The 22,345-nt window shown below is 41.3% G+C and overlaps 1 protein-coding gene across 3 annotated transcripts in view; it reads right to left on the bottom strand.

Annotated features, from left to right (window-relative positions):
• Positions 1-22,345, bottom strand: part of CUNH8orf34 (chromosome unknown C8orf34 homolog) — a 967,955-nt gene that overhangs the window by 503,931 nt on the left and 441,679 nt on the right. The window contains exon 15 of one of the 3 annotated variants that reach the window (XM_073583860.1): positions 14,155-14,260. The exons of the other annotated variants lie outside the window; for them this stretch is intronic. The gene's annotated coding sequence lies outside the window, so the exon portion shown is untranslated. Of the gene's footprint in view, positions 1-14,154; positions 14,261-22,345 lie in introns of those variants that run through there. 3 annotated transcript variants of the gene reach the window in all.

Here is a 22,345-nt window from a genome sequence, read left to right as displayed (position 1 = left end):
AATAATGCCACTTCTCCTCTGATCTCACAATGACAGATGATCAGAGGTGAAGCAGCGTTACTGTGTGACAAGATCGCTGCCTGGCACAGCTGTACCAGGCAGCGATCAGCTGTGCCAGGCAGCGATCTAGTCACACAATAACGCTGCTTCACCTCTGATCAGCTGTCAGTGAGATCAGAGGGAGAAGCCGCGTTACAATGAGGGAGATCGCCGGGAAACAAGCAGCTTTCCCAGCGATTGCTCCCATTGGCTGCTGTGACGCTGACGTCATCGGGACCTGAACCAATCAGGTCTCGATGACGTCGGGGGTCCCAGCATGCATTGCGCACCGGGATCCCCGCGTTGGAAGGTATGTGGGGGTCCCGGGGGGCACAAACCCGCCGACAGTAGATAAACGTCGGCGCTGCACAAAGCCCAGCAAGCGCCAACGTTTATCTACTGTGGGCGGTCGTGAAGAGGTTAAAAAATAGTTTTTTTCAAATTTTGTTAGAAAAATTAAAAATTACCCCTTCTATCTTCCTAACACAAAGGAAAAAAAAAAAGAAAAATGAAGTTGATTATAAAGTAGACAGGTGGTAAATGTTCTAAATTATCTATTTTGTGTGTTAAAACTATCTATTTAAGGGCATAAAAATTCAAAGCTTGAAAATTGCGAACTGTTCACATTTTTTGGAAAAGGTTTGATATTTTCATAAATGCAAATCACACCAAACAAAATTTACAACCAACATGAAGCACAACATGTCCCAAAAAAGAAACTCATAATCACTGATATACAGTATATTGAAGCTAGGGGTATCACGATCGGAGTCGCAGAGATTGTGACCGCGACCAGGCCAATGCGGGCTGGGTCCCATTATCCCCAGAGCAAACTTCAACTAGATGTGCGTCGTCAGATGCACTGCCCATCAATCAAAGGCCAGCAGCTGACGTCGGCGTACACATGACTTGGCGCGCAAGTCAGCTGTCAGCTTCAGAAGAGGATAAATTGGGGGAGCGGATGAGAAGTGAGCAGAATATTTTTTTTCTATGCATTAAAGAACAGAGCCAGAAGGGGATACACATACCAGGATGGGGCCCAAGATAAGGGACATGTATACCATGATGGGGCACATGTATACCAGGCTGTGACCAGGATAGGGGACATATATACTGTATATACCAGGATGGGCCCAGGATGAGGAACAAATATATATATATATGTACATACATACCAGGATGGGGTGGATTTACATCAGGATGTGGTATGTATATACCAGTATGGGGAACATCTATACTAGGATGTGCCCGAATATACCAGGATAGGCCCAGGATGGGGAACATACATAACAGGAAGGATCCCAGAATGGGTGACATTACTACATGATAAGGGAGGGGGCAACTCGTATGTCCTTATAAGATTTAGAATGCTACAATGGCGTATACATCTGACAAACATGCGGAGGGGGAGCAGGTACAAATTTTGCACTGGGGCCTATTGTACTATAGTTACATCACTGAAGCATTCAGGAGTTACGTATTATCTCATAAAATAACGCTGGTCAGAACTGTAAAATTTGGCCAGGGCGGAAGGTGAAAACAGATTTGGGGGTGAAGGGGGTTCATATAATATTTTTACAGGAATGAAGACAAATGCGAGTTACAAAGTTTCATAACTTTCCATATTGGACAAAATTATAAAAATCTAAATAAGTACAAAATAAATAAATAAATTAGTTTCTCTGCAATATAGTTTGTGTCTAATAAAGCACAGGTTTGTTCAATATATTCATATAAAATATACTTTCTTGCCTTCACAATCTCAACATTCAACATAATTAAATGTTTTTTTAAAGGGTTTTTCTGTTACTGGGATTTTTTTTATTAATAAAAATCACTAACACAAAAAGTTAAAAAACTTACTGTAATGTTAATTCAATATGTGCTATAGCATTGCACATCCGTAGAGTTGCCATAAGGCAAATGTTAATGTCATATTACTATATACACATGAAATCTGGTAAAAGAGGTACATTTCTTTTTACAACATAAAATCCAAGTACTATAAAAGTAATAAATAGTTATGATGGGCTGCAGAGGTCAAGTATTAACAATGCCAGAGAAGGGAAAGAAGCGATTAGCGGGTGACCCGGCCAGCAGTGCAGTAAAGCAGCGTGGTGTGTGCTATTCATTATTTTTATAACATACGTGTGACATTTATCAAATATAAGAAAGGAGGGGAAAACCCTTCAACACATACCAAGTTTTTGAGCGCACATAAAATAAGAGTTTTGGAACATAATAAAACTAAATAATTTATGCAAAAATCCCATTGCCTAAAACTGTATAGATTATTTCTTTTCAGCAAATGATGAACTTAATTTATTTGAAATATACAAAAAGAACCAATAAGAACCCCAATTTTTTTTTATAAAACATGTTTTTTTTATTGTGGTAATTGTATCAAGCACATTCATTTCATAAAATCAATATATGAAAAAGCATTCATCTGTTGAAAAATATAGTAAGCACAAATCATGCTTCACAACACAATTGCACACAAAAGTATTCTTTAAATGTAATACTGAGTACAAAGTCACTAAATTTTGTGATAAGTCAAACTGTTGCAAATATAAATGTTTCCCATACAATTTCTTTTTTTTTTTAACAAGGCCTACAATGTATTGCACATTGATTTCTACATTCAGTAACAGGACTTGTTCATTTCAAGAATGCCATTTAATAAGGATTCATGGCTTCATTTTCAAGTTGGAGGGGTTGTCCACCTTTGGGGACTTTTTTTTTCACTCCTATGCAAATATTTGGGGCTAAAAATTATTTTTTGCAATTGGGCTTCATTACAATTTTTTTGCATCTTTTGGCTTTTACAGGCTCTTTGATCTTAGCACATTCAACTTTGATGTAGTCTGAGGATGTACATCAGCTGAGAGGAGAGCAAAAAAGACAGATAAAGGTGTTCTAAACTCTCCCATCATACTGTCAGAAAAGCTCACTGAGGGTACGTTTCAACGTAGCGGATTGTCTGCGCTTTGGACGGAGCGGAAACCCCAAAGCCCCGCCCCCTTCTGTCCGCACGTGATTCCAAATGTGAACACATCCGGAATCACCGCAGGGTACTGAGCGTCTCCGCAAGGTAAACCAACATGCTGCAGTCTAAAAAGACGCGCCGCATGTCCAGTGTGTCACCCGCATAATCGGACATATAGTGGAGACCGGATATCATAAAGTCCCCTCCACTATGCAGGGACATCGGGCCGCTGTGGATTAAGCGCTGCGGCAGGACGTAGCGTTCAATCCACAGCAATTCCTGAATGTTTCCTGACCGTGGAAACACACCGTGATGAATTCTTAGTTAACTCATTCTGCAGCCAGCAATAGACAGTGCAACACGGAGGCTACAGTTGGCAAATGATGAAAATTTTTTACTAGAAACCCAATTGCAAAAATTATTTTTCACACCAAATGCATGCATTTAAGTAAAGAAATAAATATTTAGAAAAGTAGATAACCCCCTTTAATTAAACTTGATCTCTTTATATTGCCTGTATTCGATTTTTTTTCTAACTACACTAGGAGTATGTCAGTGATAAATGCTAATGTCATGCAAGTAATACTTCATTTCATGTACATATTACAAACCTGAATTTATATAAAAAAAATAAACACAAACACAAAAAAGGTAACATTTAATTAAGGCTAATAGCAAGAAAGATGTGTAAGGCTCTGTTTACATCAGCGGAAACGGGGTCCAGCAGACAGAAGTGGGTCGAGTGCAGTTCTATTTCTGGCATTAAACAAAGGAAAAAAACAAAACCCACAAAACATAATCCTAACTAACCCCCAATAAATCCTCTAAAATTTAATGGCGTACGTCGGAATTTGCTGACACCAATCAAAAATTGTATCCAGCATTTTTCGTGATTTGGCTAAAAACAGAAACAATGACACTGCAATTGTTAGAGAAGCCTAAACTCTGATTAAACATACAAAAAGGTAAAAAGAGTAAAATAGGAATTAGTCTATAAACTACTCAAGCATGCTTCACCGCTCTGCAAAACACTGACCTTATTTTGCATTATTACACTTAATATTTGGCTATATATGTTCATCAATTGTCTTTTTATTGAAAATGTTCATATCGAATTTGGGAAACATATCAAATATACAATACCAAGAGGTATATTCTTACAGTATCTCTGCCATAATTCAAGAACAAGCAGAGGTTTGATATAGAGGATACGGTAAGAAGGCGATATTTTATTTCAACAGTGAACACATTTTTAAAATATTTAAAAAATTGTTTCAGCGACTAAAATTTGCTGTTTTTTTAAACTTTTTTCTTTTAATCCATGAAAACAGATATGCTGTATTTATTTTAAATATTCAATGTTAAAATTTCTATACCATTTCACAGATAAAGAGCCTTTACAACAAATCTAAAAAGGGTTATATGCATCGTTATTTTCCTTTAAGTGGCTCCAAATGCTACTTTAAATTCTGTCAAATATATTTTACATGTTGATACACCAATTGCGACCCTAAGAAGATGTATGGCAAGGTCTGTCAAATATTCACAATGCACACGGTATAATTAAAGAGGTTTTCCCACTAACAAAGTCTATTTTAATTAATAGATCTTGGAATAATAAGTTCCCCACAGTTGGAGGTGTTATAAAAAGGGTATCTGTGCTCATATACTGTAATCTTTTAAATGTGATCCTGTTATGTACTGTTTAATTTACTATGTCTTACCATGCAGTAACATGATCGATACATACCCCAGTTCCTGTCCAAGGGAAGAAGCATAAGAGAGTATACAGACAACACAGCAGGGGCTCACAGCTGCTTCTATTCTAGTTTAAATAAATTTCCCTGCCTGTTTTATCACAGGAGAGAGTGTTTCTGTGATGCTTCCAGTCCTCTGAAAGCATCATAAATCATGTCTGCGACAAATTAGCTCAACCTATGTCACTGACTTGATTTATGATGAGCTCAGAGGGTTGCAGCTGTGGCAGAAAAACTTTGTCCTGTGATAAAACAGGCAGGAAAAAAAGTGTTTCCCAACAGGAAGCAGCAGCTGCAAGTCCCTGTTGTGTCATCATGTATTCACTTATACCATATATAACCTATCGTATGTGCTGACCATGAACTGGAGTAGCTCTATATAGTCGGGCACAGCAACTCTAAAAATAATCTCCTTTTTGGCTGACACACTGTGGGCATGTAAGTCATGGACGGTAATTAGCAGGAACACAGGACTTCCCTGGCAATAACAATTAATCATCAGGGATCTGAAAGCTTGAACCAGCAGCAATCAGTTGAGCACCACAGCAGCTTCATTATAAATACATGCTCAGATAAGATATTAGTAGCATCCTTAAACATTCAACTTAAAAAAAAATTGCAGCAATACTCTACAGCCTCCTTTCTTTTTATTTTTCTTTACGTATTTTGACAGAACAATCATCCTGTAAGCCAGTATAGTGAGAGTGGCGAATCTTAGGCATCAAATGAACGCTTGCAACCAAGACAGCATCTTGTTCTACAATATACAGTACCTTGCAAAAGTATTCGGCTCCCTGGAACCTTTCAACCTTTTCCCCACATATCATGCTTCAAACATAAAGATACCAAATGTAAATTTTTGGTGAAGAATCAACAATAAGTGGAACACAATTGTGAAGTTAAATGAAATTTATTGGTTATTTTATTTAATTTTTTGTGGAAATTCAAAAACTGAAAGTGGGGCGTGCAATATTATTCGGCCCCTTTACTTTCAGTGCAGCAAACTCACTCCAGAAGTTCATTGTGGATATCTGAGTGATCCAATGTTGTCCTAAATGACTAATGATGATAAATATAATCCACCTGTGTGTAATCAAGTCTCAGTATAAATGCACCTGCTCTGTGATAGTCTCACGGTTTTGTTTGAAGCACAGAGATCATCATGAAGTCCAAGGAACACAACAGGCAGGTTAGTGATACTGTTGTGGAGAAGTTTAAAGCTGGATTTGGATACAAAATGATTTCCAAAACTTTAAACATCCCATCGAGCACTGTGCAAGCGATCATATTGAAATGGAAGGAGTACCATACCACTGCAAATCTACCAAGACCCAGCTGTCCCTCTAAACTTTCATCTCAAACAAGGAGAAGACTGATCAGAGATGCAGCTAAGAGGACCATGATCAGTCTGGATGAACTGCAGAGATCTACAGCTGAGGTGGGACAGTCTGTTATGAATGGGTCACCGAGGAGGAGAGCAAGCCCAAGCTAAGCCACAGAAGCCAGAGAGGTTGGTAACTAAGCAGATTGCAGACCCCTGATCCTATCCACACAACTAGAAGTAGCCGTGGAGCGTACCTACGATGATCCTAGATGCCTCGGCACAGCAGGAGAGCTAACTAAGCTTAAAGCAAGAAAGGGGAAATCTAAACTGCCCCAGAGCAGACCCCAAAGGAATAGATAGCCCCTAAACATATATTGTCGGTGAGACAAGGTGAAAACACAAATGCAGGCAGGAAAATAGACTGAGCAAATGATGGGGCCCACACAGACTAGAAAGGACAGGAAAGGAAAGACGCTGTCTGCAATCACGTAAAAAACTCTGCAAAAAGTCCAACACGTCTGATGCAAAAAACACTGAAGTCGCACGACTTCGCCCACTATATCAGCACTCTGGAATATTCTGAAAGCAGAGCAAAAAGAGGCCAATCTAATAAGGGACAAAAACAAACTGGCACAAGCAGTAAGATATCGACGGTGATTCAGCACAGCCTTAGCCAGAGCTGGCTGACCCACAAAAAACTGAGATAGACAAAACCAGATCAAATGCAAACAGAATAGCAAATGAACACTTAGCTGAACATGCAGGGACTGAGCTGGAAACATCAGACCTCAGGAGGCAGAAGACAATCACCAGCAGGGATAGAGGGAGTCAGCTGTCTTAAATCCCAATCTGAAATCCCAGATCTCCAATCGTCATCCTCATTATCAGGTGGCAAGCCTCTGTTAATCAGACCAGCTCCATTACCTTCAGTAACCACCAGAGGGAGCCCAGAAAGAGAACTCGCAACCCCTCTGTTAATATGACCAGCTCCACTACCTTCAGTAATAACCAGAGGGAGGCCAGAAAGCGAATTCACAATAACAGTCTGTCCATAGGACAACAATCAGTCGTACACTGCACAAATCTGATCTTTATGGAAGAGTGGCAAGAAGAAAGCCATTTGTCAAAGATATCCATAAAAAGTGTCGCTTTAAGTTTGCAACAAGCCACCTGGGAGACACACCAAACATGTGGAAGAAGGTGCTCTGGTCAGATGAAACCAAAATCGAACTTTTTGGCAACAATGCCAAACGATATGTTTGGCGTAAAGGCAACACAGCTCATCACCCTGAACACACCATCCCCACTGGCAAATATGGTGGTGGCAGCATCATGGTTTGGGGCTGCTTTTCTTCAGCAGGGACAGGGAAGATGGTTAAAATTGATGGGAAGATGGATGGAGCCAAATGTAGGACCATTCTTGAAGAAAACCTGTTGGAGTCTGCAAAAGACCTGAGACTGGGACGGAGATTTGTCTTCCAACAAGACAATGATCCCAAACATAAAGCAAAATCTACAAAGGAATGGTTAAAAAAAACAAAAAAACGTATCCAGGTGTTAGAATGGCCAAGTCAAAGTCCAGACCTGAATACAATCGAGAATCTGTGGAAAGAGCTGAAAACTGCTGTTCACAAACGATCTCCTTCAAACATCACTGAGCTCGAGCTGTTTGCCAAGGAAGAATGGGCAAGAATTTCAGTCTCTCGATGTACCAAACTGATAGAGACATACCCCAAGCGACTTGCAGCTGTAATCGCAGCAAACTGTGGCGCAACAAAGTATTAAGTTAAAGGCGCCGAATAATATTGCATTTAGGACAACATTGGATCATTCAGAGATCCACAATGAACTTCTGGAGTGAGTTTGCTGCACTGAAAGTAAAGGGGCCGAATGATATTGCACGCCCCACTCTTCAGTTTTTGCATTTCCACAAAAATTTAAAATAACCAATAAATTTCGTTCAACTTCACAATTGTTTCCCAGTTCTTGTTGATTCTTCACCAAAAATTTACTTTTGGTATCTTTATGTTTGAAGCATGATATGTGGGAAAATGTTGAAAAGTTCCAGGGAGCCTAATACTTTCGCAAGGCACTGTATACAGTAAGTGTTTGTGTTTGCATTACAATCTTCGTCTAATTGTAGACTTATTATACTTCCTTTTTGAGGTGGTTTGTAAGTGCTATAATTTTATCATATAACAGGAAACTTGGTATCTATATTACATGTAATGTATTACCCTTAATAAACAAATTTCTGTATTGTATATTAAGAAAATGAACGTTTGTTAGCCCGACATCTATCTCTCTTAATGGGGTTATCTACTAGTTGGACAATCCCATCTTAATTTCTATATCCCCTCATTCTAAAATAAAAACAGCGTAGACTTCCATCCAGTGCTGCCGCTGTTCCAGTGACATCAGTGCCTGGTCTTTGGGGGCTTGTGTGACATTGTTATGTCGTGTGAGCTCTGCAGCCAATCAGCAGCCACTTTATTCTCACGACCTTCAAACTAAACTGACTCCCGGAAGAAATGAGAGCTGCTGCTGAATGTGAGTTATGTCTGAAGGAAGTGAGAGTGAAACAACTGCTGACTGACTGCAGGGCTCACATAGCATAACGGTGTCATGCAAGCCCAGAGAGACTAAGTGCTGACGTTGCTGGAATGGCGCCATCATCAGAGGTGACAACAGGTTGTTATTTTATATGGGGGAACTTTTAATGCTTTGATACACATATGCTGGGTATGGCTGAATGTGTATGTGTACTCAGAATGCTGGCAGACATCTCTGATGGAGGCTTGTCAGGCACAAGAATCAGACAGTTGAAATATACTGTCCAATCCCTATCTATGTTAAAAAGCCCTCAATTCGCCAAATATTTTGGCCGCCTTGCAAAAATCATCAGGTTACTCCGTCACCAGTTACTCTACAGGGGAGATGAAAGTAAATATATTAAATGTCCATCATCCATTCCGAATCTTTACAATCAGAGTGAGCTGTAAAAGATGGAGGATGTAGACTATTGTCAGAATATAAAAATACTGTCATTTATCAGTGGTGATACCTGTAGAGGTAACAGTCTAGATTGTATGGAAAAACAAGCAGTATCACATTCTTTTGTATATTGTACATCACACGGCTTAAAATATTTGCAATAAACCACAGAAACAAACTAATAAATTGCTTTAATCTAGTCTAGTGCAAGTTAATAAAAGCTACAATATTTTGCACTTAAAGGATATTTTCCCCATTCCTGTAATAGGCAAGCTGTGCAATTAATAAAGCAAAGTGGTTTGCTATAATCATTTTTGGTCGATACGATTACATACTTTGTATGACATGTCAGCAAATCTAATTCTAGAGTGATACACTTTGGTGTGCAAAGCATACATAACACATTGGAAAGCATGCAAAGGAGAGCACAATCTTCAGCACTGCAACGCTAAGTCATCCGCAATACATCCAACTTAGTGCATAACATTAGGAACCGCTGAGACCTTCTGTCGCCTCAAGACTAGTGTATCGGCGCATTACTGCGCATGCGCCGATACACTATGTCCCGGAAGTATTTTGCTGTGTTCCGGGACATAGTGTACCGGCGCATGCGCAGTAATGATTATTGGCTTTGCCCGCAGTTGGGCAAAGCATACTGCGCATGTGCAAAGCAAGATTGCTTTGCGCACGTGCGAACTATGGAGAAGAACTACCCAAAAACCGGAGAAGATCGCGGATGGGGGCCATCGATGAGGTGGAGAAAGAAGAACAAACACCACCCATCGGACCGGACCCAGGCCATTTACATAGGCCTGCAACTTCTGGTGACAGATTCCCTTTAACTGGACATGGCATGTGTCAAATAGAAGAAAAAATAGATCAGAAGGGTACACAGACCAAACACTAAATGGTCACATCATTTTAATAAACTTTGCATAAATCAAGAGATGCAAGAAGCTTTGTAATGTATATTACCAGGGAAATATGCTTGTTTCTACACTGTCGTTGCTTCCCTGCCTCCTGAACTCACCACACACTCTGAAAAGCAGTTGAAATCAATTTTTTTGTCATGACAAGAATGACTGCCAGAACAGTGAGGTGTCAGGTTAAACAGTGTATTACACTTCATAGGGAGCACACGGAGTAAGAGGCGAGAGATGCTTATCCCAGTGCTGGATTCACAGTTACATTGCTCAGTGCGCTGCATATTTGTCCTCTGTGCATCTGCTGCATCTGTTTGTTTGCTATCAAAATAAAAAGCAGGGATTCCTCTCTCTCTCTGTATTATGTGCATGGAAGACATCATATCTGCTTATCTCCACTAGCTTAGAGTCAATTGTAAATTAGAGACAGAGTCTACGTAGGGGAAAACTAGTGAAAATGCAGAATACAAGTTATATAATTACAATAAATGGCATTATTCTACATGAACAAACATGACAAGTTATTCTGAAAAGATATGTTTTAGGCCTGGTTCCTGCCATATTTGGCCATGCAGTGTACAGAATGAGCACATGAAAAAGTACAATTAATACCAGTGTGATGCCAATCCCATTGCATAGGTCTGCCTTTAAGTTTATTTAAAAAATACCTTAAATTGAACCTGTCAGCTCTTATTCTTGTAACTAAACCGCTACTATGTCTTATTTACATAAAGTGATACTTTTTTTATAATTGTGAATGTATGCCAAATCCTTTGACGCTAAGTCTTATAAATCACTTTTTAAAAGCTGTGCGCTGTATGTAAGATACCATTAAAGGGAATCAGTCAATAAAATCACCACAACCAAACTGCATTTAAGGGCATATAGGTCTAGAACACATAAAGAGTTGATTGATTTACATTTCAATCTGTTCCAGAATTCATATGTAAATGAGGTGTGAAGTGCTCTGGACAGTACACAAGGCGCCAGGCAAGGAAATCAGTCAGTGATAGATCAACCAAGCTAAAGAGACTGGTGCTGGGTGGGGAAGCAGCCTCAGAAGCCAGTGGCATGTTAAGTGCTCTGTCAAACCCAGAGCACTTAATGCATCATTTGCGAATGAATGAAAAAGACTCATTACTCACAAATATAGCAACAGATAAAAGATGTTAAGGTATAACATTATTTACATCTCAAAGGCTTGTATGCCCATGTATTGGGGCATGGGTTTCGGCGAAGGAGGGGGGCTGATCTTATTGATAGATTCCCTTAAAGAATCATCTGAGCGGTGTCCAGATCAGAAAAAGTCACACAATTCTGGCTTTAACTCTACCCAACCAGACCTAATTACCATCCCTTGGCAAATGTGCATTACCAGCAACTTTCACTTAATATTTTGCAAGTGATGGGCAGTGTGCTCATTTTACCTCTGTACTGTATATGTATCTGTAGAAAGAAGCACAGTGGCGAAGTTGGGCACAATATACCCCTTGTAGTTCTTTTTTTCGGCATAACTGCAGTACAGGGGTGAAGCTGGGCAAAGTACACATTACTACATATGCCTACATGTATATGCACATGATTTGGTGAATGATGCTGGTGATATCAAGAGGGAAATGCCAACCAGTCTAGGAAAGGTGAGGTTGGACCAAAATTTACATATGGCAGGCAGCATTTAAAAAAGTGTTTGGCTTCATCAGATTTAACACAGAAACAGTAATATTTTCTTATTATACAGAGATGGGCGAACCCGAACAGTAAAGTTGGGTGTCCGTACCGAACACCTACTGTTCAGGCACGGATACTGAACATGGACTTCTCCAAGAAGTCTGTGTTACTGTTCATGTTTGGCTGCCTGAACATTGGGTGTTTGTCCCACTGTCATGCGCATGGCAGCACGGCAAACAACGCTTCTGATTCTTGATAACAAGCCTTGCTGAAGCTGACAGCTGAGGGTTGCAGCCCCCATCTGTGAGTTTTGCCTGACTGGTTAGCAAAAATACAGGAGAACCCACGCCGTTTGTTTTTTATTTATTTACAGCGTAGGAGCCGGCTGATGATTACTCCCATCCGCCGCTCCTGCTCTCACTGTAATTAGCGGCTGCAGGTGTCGGATGATGGGATCAGTTGTCCCATCAGCTGACACCAGTGACAGGAGGTAAGCTTTATACCTCCGATCAAAGATGAGCGCTCAAGCTGTCTTTTGACAGCGTGGGAACCGTGGCTCTCTGACCGGCAGGGATGATTTCAGAAACTGTGTTTGCTGCGTTGTCATGCACACGACAGCATAACAAACACTGGATGTTTGGGCCCCCCGGTACAAGTTTGAGTTCAGGTCCTGTTCTGGTACCCGAACCTGAACTTTTTGTAACTGTTCGGCCGAACCCGCTGGACCCGAACATCCAGGTGTCTGCCCATCTCTTTTATTATGTCTTCTTGCTATATCAGTAATAACTCTTATGAAATATACATATACAATGGTGCTTAAACATTTCTGAACCTTTCAAAATTTTCCCCGTTTCTGCAAAATTTTGACCTAAAATGATGCAAAATCTCACAGTCCTAAAAGTAGATAAAGAACAAATCAAAGAAATGAGTCAAAAATGTGCTAATCTTTGATTGAGGAATGTTTTAGGAGCAAGGTGAAAATACTCGATTAGGACACGAGCAAACTCTGATAACACCTTCATCATCCGAGCATGCTTGCTCTTCACTATTAAAAAAAGAAAAAGTTACAGTTTTGGAATGATAAACAAAGTTCTGACCTTAATCTTATAGAAATGTTATGAAAAGACCTGAAGCAAACAGTTCACAGCTTAAAAAAACAACACCAGCATAACAAAGTTGTAGCTGTTTTTGAAGGGAGGATTGAGCTAAAATTCCTCCTAGCTGATGTGGTGGTCTAATTATCAAATTGCTAGAAACCCTTAGGATAGGGTCACACCAGTGTATATTCTTTCATCTGAGAAAATTGGGCTGATTATGCAATTCACGCTCTGATCAAGCCAATCAGAGTTTCATCCGATTTTCTCAGATGAGGAGAAGATGGAAACAAAATATTCTCTATCTTCTCCATTCCGGCAGTGCATTGAAATCGGACTGAACTCAGATGTCATCTGAGAGCAGTCAAATGTTTTCCAAGGACTCATTGACTTGCACTGCCAAGTTCGATCTGATAATCGGATTCAACTCGGGCATGCTGCAATTTTTTGCCTTGGACCAGCCAAGGTCAGAAGAAAAAATTGGACATGGCAGAGCACTCTGGAATAAGATTGGTGCAAGTGTGATCCGACGTTTCTTGGATCGCACTCGGACCTAAAATATAGTCATGTGTGCACAAGCCCTTAGTGCAGTTATGGCTACACAAGGGGTCACACCAGATATTGAGAGCAAATATCCACATACTTTTGCCACTCACAGATGTGATTATGGATCATTATGCTCAATAAAAAAAATGACAAAGTCTAATATTTGTGCCTTGTTTGATTTGATTTTCTTTATCTACTTTCTGACGTGTGAAAATCTGATGTAGTTTTAGGTAAAATTTATCCAGAAATATGTGAAGGGTTTACAAATTTTCAAGCAAGCACCACCGTAGTGTTAATGTGTTAATTATATGGCAAAATATTCTATGGGCCCAACACTGTTAATTGAAAAGGTAATGCAAGATCGATAACACCAGTCACAATTATTATGAATGGACAAACAATGGAGTCTTTGCACAAGAAATCTTTCGCTCATTCTGACAAGGCCTGATACCTTTTCATTATGTTAGTACAAGTAGTATAAGTGCAGCATGCAATGGACAATTTTTGTCTTTCTTTAAAAAGAAATCCAAGGTTACCCTCCTCCCAGAAAAACAAAAATTAGTATTCAATTATTATATACAGAATCCCAAGTATCTGAGGGACTGAAAGTTTTCAAGAATACACATTAAAGTGTGAATTTTCTTAACAGAAAAACATTGAAAAAATCATGTAAAGGTAAGAAATAAACTTGGAAGGTGCAGAAATGTGACCAGTTACAGAAGAATAAAAGTTTTCCCATAACTCCAGTGTACTGAATAAGAAAGTTAGCTATACTTATGATTAATACATTAATTGTATTACTAAACACACTAAAAAAATATTCATTCTTGCACTTTATTGCAGTTAAATACATTGGGAAAAAAAGCATCTTCTGTCCTAGTAGATTTTGTTCATTGGTTCACAGTTTGTCTTGTGGCATCAAAAACCTAAAAAAAAAGAATAAAAAAGGTTACATTATTTAGAGCAAAAAGTTATTCCAACCTCAAGCATTGATCTAAGATGTTAATTTAAAATGGATGTTCGCTTTTGGGGACGTTTTATTTACTTAAATGCAAGTATTTGGGGCTAAAACAATTTATGCAGTTGGGTTTCTTTAAAAAAAATTCCCTTTACCTTCTAAAGCCACTGTGTTGTACCGTCTATTGCTGGCTGCAGAATGAATTAGGCCGGGATCACACATGCGAGAAACTCGGACGAGTCTCGCATGTTAATACCCGGCACTGCCGCGGGCACTCGGGAGCGGAGCGTGCGGCTGCATGTATTGCAGGAAGTGGGTCTGATGATCTGAAAATTTTTTTTAAGGGTATGTGAACACAAAGTTTTATCGATAATTTATTTTGCTAGAAAAATACAGGCTATTGCTAGAAAACTGCAATGGAAATTACGCGTATTTTGAAGTGCTTTTAATTTGTTTTTTGTGCATTTTTGGTGCAAAGCCATACTGATTACAAACAGCAGTAAAAACACTGAGGCTATGGGCCCACCTAGCGTTTGAAAATGCACAGTGAAAACCGGACTCCTTCCCAGAAATCGCGCATTTTTTTCCGCGCGATTTCACCGCAATTCCGTTTGCGATTTTGCCGCGATTTTCTCAAGCACTTTCCAAGCAATTTGAAGCATCGCTTGGAAAGTGATTGACAGGTTGGTCACACTCGTCAAACATAGTGTTTGACAAGTGTGAGCAGCTTTTTACTATTGAGGTCGCCTATGCGGCCTCAATAGTAAGAGATAAAATGTTAAAAATGATAAAAAAATAAATCGGGGTATATTTACCTTCCGACGTCCCGCACTGCCATCCCGGGCCTCAGCGTTCCCAGAAATGCCTTGCGAGACCTGTGATGACGTTGGTCTCGCGTTACTACACTGTGTTCCAAATTATTATGCAAATTGGATTTAAGTGTCATAAAGATGTAATTTTCTGTTTATCAAATAAACTCATAGATGCTATTGTGTATCAGGGCTCTTTGGATCACTGAAATCAATCTCAAATGCCTGTGATAATTAGTTTACCAGGTGAGCTCAATTAATGGAAAGCTACTTAAGAATGATGTTCCACATTATTAAGCAGGGCACAGGTTTCATGGAATTTAGGAAATAAAAAGGATCTCTCTGCTGCTGAAAAGCATCAAATAGTGCAATGCCTTGGGCAAGAGATGAAAACATTAGATATTTCCCAAAAACTTAAACGTGATCATTGTACTGTTAAGCGATTTGTGGTTGATTCTGAGCACAGACATGTTGTGCTGATAAAGGCAGAATGAGGAAGGTTTCTGCCAGGCAAGTTCATTGGATTAAGAGAGTGGCTGCTAAAAGCCATTACAAACCAGCAAACAGATATTTAAAGTTGCTGGTGCCTCTGGAGTCCCTCGAACCTCAAGGTGTAGGATCCTTCAAAGGCTTGCTGTGGTGCATAAATCTACTATTCAGCCACCCCTAAACAGTACTCACAAGCAGAAATGGTTGCAGTGGGCCCAGACATACATGAAGACTAATTTTCAAAGTCTTGTTTACTGATGAGTGTCGAGCAACCCTGGATGGAGTAGTGGATGGTTGGTGGATGGCCACTATGTCCCAACAAGGCTGCAACGTCAGCAAGGAGGTGGAGGAGTCATGTTTTGGGCCGGAATCATGGGGAAACAGCTGGTAGGGCTCTTTAAGGTTCCTGAAGGTGTGAAAATGACCTCTTCAAAGTATATAGAGTTTCTGACTGACAGCTGTCTTCCATGGTATAAAAAGCAGAAACGTGCCTTCAGGAGCAAAATCATCTTCATGCATGACAATGCACCATCTCATGCTGCAAAGAATACCTCTAAGTCATTGACTGCTATGGGCATATAAGGAGATAAACTCATGGTTTGGCCACCATCTTCCCCTGACCTCAACCCTATAGAGAACCTTTGGAGTATCATCAAGCAAAAGATCTATGAGGGTGGGAGGCAGCTCACATCAAAACAGCAGTTCTGGGAGGCTATTCTGACTTCATGCAAAGAAATACAAGCAGAAACTCACCAAAAACTCACAATTTCAATGGATGCAAGAATTGTGAAGGTGATATCAAAGAAGGGTTCCTATGTTAACATGTAACTTGGCCTGTTAAGCTATTTAACTCCAAAATATCCTTTTTGTTTAGTGAATGTGACCTCCTAATGCTGCAAATTCCACAAATGAGCATTTTCAGTTCTTTAAAACATATCAAATGTTTAGAAATTCTACTGTGCCTAATAATTTGGAACAGTGCAATTTGAGTTTTTATTCATTTTGGAGATTATACTGTTATTATTGGGAGGTTTCTTCAATAAAATTTGATGTATACTCTAACCGTGATGACTTTTATTAGACTGACTGTCATCTGTACCGACTATTTAGGAAAATCAGAGAAAAATATAATTTGCATAATAATTTGGAACACAGTGTATAGCGAGTCATGCGAGACTACGTCATCACAGGACCTTGCCGCAAGGCATTACTGGGAACGCTGAGGCCCGGGAATGCAGTGCGGGACGTCGGAAGGTAAATATACCCCGATTTTTTATTTTTTATTCTTTTTTTTACAGGGGTATGATACCCAAGGCCTGGAGGACAGTCTCCTCTCCTCCGCACCGTGGGTACCAACCGCACATGAGACGCTTAACTTCCCGCATGGTGGGCATAGCCACATGCGAGTAGTAAGCGATTCTCATGCATTCCTATGGGTGCGGAATCGCGGCAATTCTTTGCGATTCCGCACAAAAGAATGATCATGCTGCAATTTTTTCCGCGATGCAATTCCGCCGCGGAAAAAAGCGCAGCATTAGTACAGCATGTGCGGAATGCCATAGAAATGCATGGGGTGCGTCATGTACAAGATTTTTAAACGTTTTCGCAGCCTTTTCGTGCCGAAAATCGCTGCAAAAACGCTTAAAAATCGCATCGTGGGCACACAGCCTGAAAGAAATAATACTCTGCATTTTTATGAAATGCAGGACAGGTTAAAAAAAAGGAAAAAAACACTGACAAGGTGTTATAAGATTTTAAACCAACTCAAAACAAAAAGAGTGCTACTGGGGTCCCATAAAAAATTATATTTTATTAATAAGAATTAAAATCATACATGTGCATAACAGAAAGATGGAGAATTGTGCAAAAAACAGAATAATCCTATGGGGTGGTAAATGTTATAAGATATTATAAATATCATTCATATTGTGATTACTGTAAAATACTGCCATTTTTGACAAAAAGAAAATGCACAAAAAAAGCATAAAACATCGTACACGTGAACAAAGCCTTATCTCTTTTATTTATATTTTTTTTTACTCTTTTTCTGACCACAGAATTGTACAGTAAAAGGCCAAAGGGTGAACATTTTTTAATGAATCCCAATTGCAAAAAATATTTTTAGTTCCAAATACATGCATTTAAGCAAAAAGAAAGTTTATGGCAATTAAAATAGTAGTAAGTTGTAATAGGGTCTACACAGTGTTGTTTCTTTAAGACATATCATGTTTAGGACACGTTCAGAATTGGGTCAGTATTTTCCATGATTATTTCTAAGCCAAAACCAGAAATGGAACAGAGGAAGAGTGTAACAGAAGCACATCACCACTTATGTATTCTTTACCCACTCCTGGTTTTGGCCATTGTTATGCACAGTTTTGACAAAAAACACCGAAAAAAAAAACCAAATGATGTCCAATAATAGCAAATTTTATTCAAGTGAGTATAAATGAATGTAAAAAGAGAGCAGGAAATCAATGCCAAAAGGGACGCAACAAAGGGGACATAGAAATACAATGATAAAAATGAAGTAAATACTAAGGCATGTAAAGATAAGCAAGATTAAGTATCCTTCATGACAAAGGCAATGCCGAAACACGCGTCGGGGTGGGCGCATCCTGGGGGACACCATCGCCACATGAGGTATTGCACTAAGCACTTCACTCCTTCTTACCTTTTAAACCCCTATGTGACTAATTAATGCATTTTTTGCTCTCATTATTGCACTGAATCCATTGTGATCTTGCTATTCAATAATAATTGTTGCACAGTTACTACATTGCTTGCATTGGCACTTTATTCATTTTTATCAAGTTTTTTATATATACATTTATACTCTTGAGTAGAGTTGAGCGAAATGGGTCGAAAAAATTCAAAAGTCGCCGACTTTTGGCAAAGTCGGGTTTCATGAAACGAAACCCGACCCTAGGATGAGGTCGGCCACGAGGTCGGCGACTTACGCGCCAAAGTCGCGTTTCAAAAGTTTGTTTTGCGCTCTTTTTCAGCCAATCAGGATTCACGGACACTGTGGGCAACGTGAAGACCTAGGCACGGGTCACCACCATCTTTCAGAAGGGCATGCAAGTGATTGGCTTGCTTTGGTGGGCGTCACAGGGGGTATAAAAGGGCGTGCACGCCGACCGCCATCTTACTTCTGCCGATCTTAGTATAGGGAGAGGTTGCTGCTGATTCTGTAGGGAGAGCGTTAGGCAGGGAAGAAGACAAAAAAACTGCTTCTGCTGCTAGCGATTTGGCCTGCACAACACACAAGTCACTGTGTGTGCAGTGCAAGGGGAGGCTATATTGTGGTGTATCAGTGGTGTTGGTTGTTGGGCTGCCTTTTAAGGCTTCCTGACACGCTGGCATTGCTGTTTACCCACTGCTCCGCAAACTGCTTTTTTAAAAGAAATCCAATCTCCCTTATCCTCTAGTCACTTTTGTCACAGCTGTGCCATCGAGCCTGTCACATAGCGCTCAGATATCAGTGGGCCTCACACAATCCACAAGTGTCCAGTGTCCAAAAGTGTGCGCAGAGATTCAAAATCTCCATTATCCTCTCGTCACTTTGGTCACAGGCAGCTGTGCCATCGAGCGTGTCACATAGCGCTCAGATATCAGTGGGCCTCACACAATCCACAAGTGTCCAGTGTCCAAAAGTGTGCGCAGAGATTCAAAATCTCCATTATCCTCTCGTCACTTTGGTCACAGGCAGCTGTGCCATCGAGCGTGTCACATAGCGCTCAGATATCAGTGGGCCTCACACAATCCACAAGTGTCCAGTGTCCAAAAGTGTGCGCAGAGATTCAAAATCTCCATTATCCTCTCGTCACTTTGGTCACAGGCAGCTGTGCCATCGAGCGTGTCACATAGCGCTCAGATATCAGTGGGCCTCACACAATCCACAAGTGTCCAGTGTCCAAAAGTGTGCGCAGAGATTCAAAATCTCCATTATCCTCTCGTCACTTTGGTCACAGGCAGCTGTGCCATCGAGCGTGTCACATAGCGCTCAGATATCAGTGGGCCTCAAACAATCCACAAGTGTCCAGTGTCCAAAAGTGTGCGCAGAGATTCAAAATCTCCATTATCCTCTCGTCACTTTGGTCACAGGCAGCTGTGCCATCGAGCGTGTCACATAGCGCTCAGATATCAGTGGGCCTCACACAATCCACAAGTATCCAGTGTCCAAAAGTGTGCGCAGAGATTCAAAATCTCCATTATCCTCTCGTCACTTTGGTCACAGGCAGCTGTGCCATCGAGCCTGTCACATAGCGCTCAGATATCAGTGGGCCTCACACAATCCACAAGTGTCCAGTGTCCAAAAGTGTGCGCAGAGATTCAAAATCTCCATTATCCTCTCGTCACTTTGGTCACAGGCAGCTGTGCCATCGAGCGTGTCACATAGCGCTCAGATATCAGTGGGCCTCACACAATCCACAAGTGTCCAGTGTCCAAAAGTGTGCGCAGAGATTCAAAATCTCCATTATCCTCTCGTCACTTTGGTCACAGGCAGCTGTGCCATCGAGCCTGTCACATAGCGCTCAGATATCAGTGGGCCTCACACAATCCACAAGTGTCCAGTGTCCAAAAGTGTGCGCAGAGATTCAAAATCTCCATTATCCTCTCGTCACTTTGGTCACAGGCAGCTGTGCCATCGAGCCTGTCACATAGCGCTCAGATATCAGTGGGCCTCACACAATCCAAAAGTGTCCACTGTCCACAAGTGTGTGCAGAAATTCTAAATCTCCCCTGTCCTATAGACACCTTGTACCTTGTTTTACATTACTATATAGTTTGTTGGATTTTGTCTACAATTCTACCAAAAATGAGGAAGGCTGGTGGAAGAGGCCGTGGAATTGGGCGGGGGTTGGCAGCTGGTAATGATGGTGTTGGTGGTGGATCTGATGGTAGTGGCAAGAGCAAAATAGGACCGAATGCAGGAGGTGCTGACCCTGCGTCATCGTCTGGCTACATAAGGCCTCGAACGCTTAGTTTTCTAGGAGTTGGCAAACCGCTTTTAAAGGCAGAGCATCAGGAAAAAGTTTTGTCTTACATTGCTGACTCAGCCTCCAGCTCTATCGCCTCCTCTTCTTCAGTTGTAAAAAGTAAAAGCACTGAGTCATCATTGGAGGCTCATGTTCATGAACCACACCTTTCCTTGTGTCCTTCACCCCAACCAAGATTGAAGGATGAAGCAGGCCATACTACTGATTACTCCATGGAGCTGTTTTCACATACCATGCCTGGATTATCAAGTGAAATGGTGAATTACCCAGGCCAAGATGAATCTGACATGGAGTGCACTGATGCACAGCCGCTGATGGATGATTCTGCTGGTACATTCACTCAGAGCACTACATTGTCCTCGCAGTGTACAGAGCCAGATTTTGACCCTGATGAGACTCAGGTGCCCCTTCCCGCACACTATACCACCATACACGGTGACACAGAGAAAGGTGCACATGACATAGAAGAGGAGGTGATGGATGACCCAGTTGTTGACCCAGATTGGCATCCATTGGGGGAAGAGGGTGCTGCTTCCAATAGCTCAGATGAGGAGCATCCTCAGCAGACATCGACATTGCAACAGCTGTTATCTGGCAGGCCCGGAGCACTCCAAAGACAGGTTCCAAACATCAAAAGAGTTGCTGGACAGCTTGTCCAGAGGGTCAAAAGATCACAGCGTGCTAGGCCGCAAAATGTCTGCCAAAGTAGGAAGAGTGCAGTGTGGCACTTTTTTGAACAAAATCCTCATGATCAGGCCAAGGTTATCTGTAAGAAGTGCGCAAAGACCTTTAGCCGAGGGAAAAATCTGAAAAATTTGAATACCAGTTGCATGCATAGACATTTAACCAGCATGCACTTGCAAGCGTGGACACAACACCAAACCTCAAGTGCCACATGTGCAACTGATCACAACGAAGGTAGTCAGCAACGCTACATTGTTTCCCCCACTGTAAGCCCACCGGTTAGCACAGCAGCAAATGTTGAGGTGTCGTTGCAAGACCACAGCAGTCAGGGAATCCCACTGTTATATCAACGAAAGACTGATTCTAGGCCATCAGAAAGAACACCAACTCCATCACCATCATCAACCCTCTCTCAGTCCGCCCTGTCCACCGCTACTTCCACCATATGCAGCTCTCAAGTCCAGCTCACCCTCCCAGACACTATGAGTAGGTCAAGAAAGTACTCAGTCTCTCATCCGCGTACACTGGGTTTGAACGCCCACATTGCCAAACTAATCTCGTTTGAGATGATGCCCTTTCGGTTGGTGGAAAGCACAGCTTTCCACGAACTCATGGCCTATGCAGTACCACGCTATGACCTACCCAGTCGCCACTTCTTCTCTCGCAAAGCCATCCCAGCCCTCCACCATCATGTGAAAGACCGCATTGTCCATGCACTCAAGCAGTCAGTGAGCGGAAAGGTGCACCTCACAACTGATGCATGGTCCAGTCGGCATGGCCAGGGCCGTTACGTGTCCATCACTGCGCACTGGGTTAATGTGGTGGATGCAGGGTCCACAGGGGACAGCGGTGGTGGGACAGTGCTGCCTAGCCCACGGTATAGGAAACAGTTGGCTGTAGGCGTTCGACCCTCCTCCTCCTCCTCCTCCTCCAGAAGCGAAAGCTCGTCCACAGAGCGCAGTCGTACGAGCACTCCATCTGCAGCTGCCACTGTTGCACACGATGTGTCCCCCTATCAAGCAGCTAGTGGAAAGCGTCAGCAGGTTGTGTTGCAGATGATGTGTTTGG

Source organism: Dendrobates tinctorius, unplaced genomic scaffold (genome assembly GCF_039654945.1).
Source record: "Dendrobates tinctorius isolate UK_male_01 unplaced genomic scaffold, ASM3965494v1 ptg000082l, whole genome shotgun sequence".
Taxonomy (NCBI): Eukaryota; Metazoa; Chordata; class Amphibia; order Anura; family Dendrobatidae; genus Dendrobates; species Dendrobates tinctorius.
Note: the sequence above shows the minus strand (reverse complement) of the source record. Positions and strands in the feature narration are given on the sequence as shown.